General features: G+C 35.1%; 1 pseudogene; it reads left to right on the forward strand.

The window, feature by feature from the left end:
- The first annotated feature begins 6,277 nt into the window (after window positions 1-6,277).
- Window positions 6,278-6,374, forward strand: LOC122124887 (annotated as a pseudogene).
- The last annotated feature ends 376 nt before the right edge of the window (window positions 6,375-6,750 follow it).

The raw sequence follows: 6,750 nt of genomic DNA on the forward strand, positions 1-6,750 counted from the left end.
CTTTTGCTGATAAGTTTATACGATAAGAATCTAGGGAATCTTCCTGCCTGGATGGGCTTTGAACTGTAATCTTCTGACCTTAGCATCCAGAATTTATATGATAGTTAAAAAAGTATAAATATAAATAATATTTGCAAGTGTTCCCATCTCAAGAATAACAGTGTGGGGGAAATGATGCAACCCAGTTTATTGTGGTGTTCTTTCCAAAACATGAATGGCATCACATTAGCAGAGTTGTATTTTTTTCACAATAGAGATAAGCTATTCATGATGTGAATTAAGGGAAGTTTGAGGTGCACCCTAAAATTTGAAAACTGTTGGACTAGGATGACTCTATGTCATAAATATTGGGTTCGGTGGTCATAAAAAAAATAGCTTACTGTGATAAACAATTGCTTACTCTTGAAGAATTATTACCTATGGTACATAGTTTTACCCTCAACCAGAATGTGGTTATTTTTCTGTTGACTCTCAATCTGTAACACCCCATGGAAAAATGCATCTATTGCAGAATTACGTAACATGCAAGCCGGTACTGTTTTGAATCTCTCAGGTATGGAATCTTCTGAATTTGAAAATGAGTAGTTATTAGCCATTGGAATGTTGAAGAACACATAAATTCTGTCTTCTTAACAACTTATTTACTTTTAAAAGTCATAGGATTCCATAGAATTAAATTGTTTTCGCTTTTAGTATGAGAAAGTACTATATTTATTCTTTTTTAAAAATATTGGTAAGTATATTGTGAAAATATTGTCTAGTCAGATAGCATTCAAGTTGATGGTCCTCTGATTAAAAAGGATAGTTAATTCAAATGAGACGCCAAACAGTATTGATTTTGAAAAAGGTACTACATAAAGAATAATATTTACTATACCAATACAGTGAAATTTTATTTCATGCAGCTTATTTTTTAAATTTAATTTTATTGTCAAAATGATGTACAGTGGGGTTACAGCAATTTTAAGGTAATGAATAAATAACTTTGCAAACTTGATACCCCTTCCCTGATTTTCTTCAGTTTTCCTTCACCCCAATACTCCTCACAAGTTGTAATGTATATTTACAACATATTGTCTTGTGAGTATTGCTATTGCATTGGTTTGCCTTTGTCCTTTGTCTCACCATTTTTTTGTTCCTCTTCCCTTCTCTAATTAACGTAAATATATACACAATACACAGGCTACCAAAATCAAATACAGCAGGGAATAAAGCACAGGGGAAAAACCCCAAAGAAAACAGAAATCACATAGCACATTAAAAACAACAACCGCAAATAATATTCTCGTTTTCATATCTTGGAGTTCATTTTGCTCAGAATCAGCTTATATGGTTTTATATACGCATAACAAAGCCACTGGAAAATAATAGTTTCATGGACACTATATCATGAAAACAACATCTTAACTGTTTTTCATGGTAAAGGTGGGGTTAGGATTGGTGAATTCGCAGTTCTAATAAAAGAATTTCAAAAGAGTTTTAAAATTATAACAGGTAAATTTTTATTTGTTCAAATTTTTTAACAACTTTGCCTATTATGAAAATTTAAATTTGCCTGGGAAAATAGGCGTTCATGCAAAGTAATCCATGGAGACTTTGCTGAGAGGGAGCAATGTGGGTGAAGATGGCTCATTTTCACACTAAACAAACCTCAGAAACCTTTCTATAAATCCTGTAGGTTCCCTTGAGTATTGTCCTTACCCAGGAAATCTACTCTTACTGTGTGAAACAAGGTTGTAGTGGAATTTAAATTCAAAGTTCTTTAAAAAAAAAGACATCAAAATTTGTGAATTGACTTTAATTACCAAACAGTAATTCTCTGAAAAAGATAATTTGGGTCCAAATATTTAGGGAGAAAGTGCCCTCAACATTGAAAGAAGGTATTGGGTTTACACTTTTCTGTTTCTAATACTTTCCACAATGTCTTTGCACTTGAAGCACTGAACAACAGAAAAAAATCTGATTGGATACTTGAAACCAATGATTTCACATTTTTTAGTAGTTTACAATATGTAATATCCTTATTAACATGAAATATTGAGGACTTCACTTATTAAATAAGCCAAAAAGTTTTGGGATCAGAAAATAATTGAGCAAATTGAAAAGGCGAGAAAACTCATTCTTAGAAGCCCTAGCTAAGCATATTTACTTCAGGAGTGGAGGGAGGCCAAACTTTTTGATATTCATTGTCTTAATATTTTTGCTACCTAAAGTGATTTTACGGAGCCTATTTAGCTCACTACAATGCAGAACAGATTGAATGAAGACATGAAAATAAATTCCACATCCAAATAAAAGAGTTTTAAAAGGAAAACCATGAAGATGTAGTGTGGGTAGAGCCGGTCAGATCTGGTTGAGTCAGCTAGAGTAGCAGTTGAAGCACACTTCCTGCTAATAGAGACGTGACCCACAGGCATGTCTGCCTAGCTTGCCAGCCATGAGCTGTCCATGCTCCCTACAAGCCCGGGAAGACCAATCAGTGCCTGTCACCAAGCAGTGCCCATCACAAGTGCCTTACATCAACTCCCCACTAAGTAATTGGCTGGGAAGGACTCAGGAGGTTGGGAAAGCTGGGGCTATATAATCCCCCCCTTGTGCAGAAATAAACAAGACCTGCATAAGCCTGTTCTCCCAACGTGTGTTCCTTGTGTGAGTTGTTCATACTTACCTCCTGCTGGAGATCTAGCCCTACAAATGGTGCCCAATGGGTGGCTCGATCGCTGTCTGCAGATGGACGGTCGAGGGTCTAGTGCAAAATTAGTGCCTCCATGGGCAACCTTCCCCCAGCAGCAGGAGAGCCTCAATCACAAGCATTTGTTGCCCTGCTCCAGAGTAGGCAGATAAAAGTATTACAAAAGGAAGCTAGATTAATATGGGAAATAGTAAATGAATTGTATCCCTGGATTGACTCCGGGGCCATTTGGGATCCAGACAGGTGGACCCTCCTCCTTCAGGCATTTCATAAAAAGGAAGTCCTTGACGGCTCTGAGCTGCCCCTAATCTTTTACCCCATTGTAGTAGCTATTCAAGCCTGTCTATCAGGGAAAGAAGAAGTGGAAACTCTGCAAGCGTTTAACATCTCGCTGCAAGAAGAAACAGAACAAAAGGAAAATTGCGAAGCTGCTTTAGCACTCCCATCTTTCTTGTGACACAGCAAACAATTCCAGCAAGAACACAGATAACCAACAACTTCCACTAACAGGTGACCCAGGGGGCCAGCCAGCTACGCTTGTACAACCGCCTCCCCCACACTATCAGTCACAGGAAGCCTGCCCAATCACTTCTTTTGGCTGTTTAGGCAAGCCTGGGAATTCTCCTCAGAAAATTTTGTATCCTTGGGCAGAGATATCCAACTTTGCCCAAGAACAAAAACTCGTTGTTCCCCCTGTAATACAACAGTGTTCACAGGCCCCGCATCTACCATGGCAACGACAGCCAAGCCTATAATTGAACCCCAGTTCATGTTCCCTGAAAACGTCCACCGAACATCTGCACGACCTAACCAATGGTACCCCCATGACCCAAAAATACCGGGCCGCTGTCAAGGAAGATGGGTTACACTCCCTGAATGCTCAACAGATGCTCGAAACCCTTAGCATTGATCTTAACTGCCCCCATGATTGGAAGAGCTTAATGAACTGTAGTCAACAAGAAAGTTTAAAAAATGCTTAGAATGTATTCCTAAGTACCAGTTTTATAAATGGCTTTGCACTGTGGTTTGTGGTTATTTTATTTTACATGAGATAATATTTTCTACTACCAATAAGTTTTGGAAAAAGAAGAAAACTAAAATTTACTATTGTAGAGGAATATGATAGAAGTAGAAGAAAGATTTTATGTTTGTCAAATCTCTGATGAGTACCCGTATTCAAGACTTAAAGTCATATTTCTTACTATGTTAGACAGATAGGGAAAACAAAACACCATATGATAAGGCAACTATTTGTGATTTTTTAAAATGTACTTAGTATGTGATGAAATTTACTTTATTAGCTAATGTTTTGGTTTGAAATATAGGAGGCTGATCTATTTAACAAATTTTTGAAGTCACCTACTGAAAAAACAAATGATGGGGGGTATAATTTCTACACTTTAATGAATGGATGAACCTGTTTGGCATTAGTGCTGGGTAAATAAATAAACTCTATTGTAACTTGCTCCCTACCCTTGAAAAACTATTTATGTCACTAAATATCATCTACTTGTAAAGTGTTATTTGGCAAATGTGATTTTTAAAAGTTTATTTGAAAAGGAATATACTTTCAGGAGATTAAATGTAGGTTATCATTTGTTTGACAATGACAACATTTTTATACTACAGAACCAAGTTTTACTGAAGTACCAGTGTTTTGAAGCACTAAGGATCTTCTCAATTAATGTTTTTCTGAATTATATTTGACCTCTATGTCAAGTATTCCTAGCATTGGTAGACCAAATATGGATCTATTGTTCCAGGAACTATTTTTTGGCCTGCTGATGCTGCAATGAAATTATTCATTAATCATTAGGAGAGGGGTATTACAAATGATCTAGTGACATTTGTGGTCTTGTTCAATCATATATGATGGTCATCTGAAAATTAAAATTTGAATTACTGTACTTTCACATTTTGTGATTTCATCTTGCATTTTAAGTTGCCTTGCATTTCCCAATTGCTTACTGATAATTCCTGCATTTCAAGGAATTGGGGCCCTGAAATATAGAAAATGAGAAATTGAGATGGGTCTTCAATTACTTTCTGTTGGCATGTTGCATGGACATAGGTGAGAACTCTTGCCTTAGTTATCTGATGATGCGGATAACTGGGACCTGGGATCCTAAGACCCGTGGATCCTGTAGAAGAATAATAGCTTTTAGACATCATATCAGAAAAATTTGAGTATAATCAGTAGGAATGCTTCAGAAACATGGAGAAAAACAGTTTGGGACCAGCGAGTTATAACAATAAACAGAGCAGCAAAGTAAAATCCCTTATAGATTACAAGCAAACATTGTTTTTTTTACCATGTGAATTCAGAAGACCAAGAACACTTAGAAGTTATCACAAGTTTATACCGAAACATTGCATTGATAATTTTTATATTCTAATATATATTCTAATCCTGATTATTTATATTCCAATCTATTTATTGGAATAAATATCAATTAATTTTTCAAATTATCAATTAATTCTAATAAGATTCACTGTGTGAAATATAAAATCAGCACATATAAATATAAAATATATAATAATATATAATATTAGAAAATGTTTGGCATTGTTCTGTTGTGGTAAGGGTATCAAAGGCAACAGTTTTTTTTTCTTTCTGCTTATGTGGTGATGGGGAATCAAACCCAGGGCCTCAGGCATGCAAGGCAAGCACTCTACCACTGAGCCACAAGAGGCAACGGTTTTAAAGTATTATTCCATTACCTCTACTCAGTGTTTGGTAGAATTAGAGCTAAAGCTTTACCATTCCGAGATATACAGCCTAGAGGCAAGAGGAAACACTGTGATTAAAACATTACCAATTTAAGGCCTAATAATGAGTAGAAACATATGGACTTCTTTTGGAGCTATGGAATATATTTGGTGATAGAAAATCAGTGGTGTAAGTTCCTGCCTGCTTGGATGGTAGACAGGCCAAGACATTAGGTAATCATACATATGAACAATTTTTTCACCTTCTTGGCTTTAGCATCTTTTGAAATGTTAGGGTGTAATAAACAATTATATTTTGAAAAAATACCTTCTAGTCTGAACAGTACTGTCTGAACTGTTTGTCTCTTTATGATCCCTTGTAACAGATTAGTTTTGCTCCAATAAGAAAATCTATGCTGTCAGGGTAAGATTCTGGTTGGTCTGTTCCTACATGGAGCACGGATAAAGGGTCAGGAAGACATTTGTGCCAGTAAAACCTCATTTGGGAGATTTTAAGCTGCAGAAGTTTAGAAGTAGCTTTTAAGCAAGGCTTATTTTGACTCCATTATCTCCACAAAGCTAAATCAGTTAATAAATAAGTACTTGAAAATCCATCATCTTTGGACCTAGATATAAAGGCTGCAAAGTATGATCCAATTTCAAATGAAAAAGACTTAAAATAGTCATTGAAAAAATTGCAAATGTGAGCAATTGAACAAACAATATATGTTTTTTCCACCATACACAGAATTTTACAGAAATAAGATGAACTGCAATTTTGGGAACAATAAGGTTTCCTTCTTACAAATAGGCAACCAAAGATATATGCCTGTCTTAAGATTGCATCATTAACTACTTAAATTTCCAGGATACTACATGCTTCAGCAGCACGTCTACCCAAATTACAATACAGAGATTTACATGGCTCTTGTACAAGGATGATATGAAAATTTGTGAAGTATTGCATATTTTTCATTCTTCTGATGCAAGAAATTAAAAACAGTTATTAAAAAGTTGATGACAAATATACAAGTGTAAGAATACATGTAATTCATAGAAATAAAAGTTAGTTTGACATTATTCAATCTTCACTTTTTACAAATTCCTTTACATAGCATAACCTTTATAAAACTTTTGAAATAAGATAACATTGTCATTTTATCCTAAAGAAATAAAATTCTTTAAGGACCTAGGAATTAAAGGAATCTTAAACTGTTTCTATATGGAATGCAATCTGAAAGGACACATTTATTAATGAACCTATATATTATAAAACAATGTCGAATTCAAAGGATTATATCTAGGAGAGAATGAAATAGGTTATGGACATTACACAAACAGAATACTAA

The sequence above is a fragment of the Dipodomys spectabilis genome, unplaced genomic scaffold (genome assembly GCF_019054845.1).
Source record: "Dipodomys spectabilis isolate Male_0828 unplaced genomic scaffold, ASM1905484v1 ptg000008l, whole genome shotgun sequence".
Taxonomy (NCBI): Eukaryota; Metazoa; Chordata; class Mammalia; order Rodentia; family Heteromyidae; genus Dipodomys; species Dipodomys spectabilis.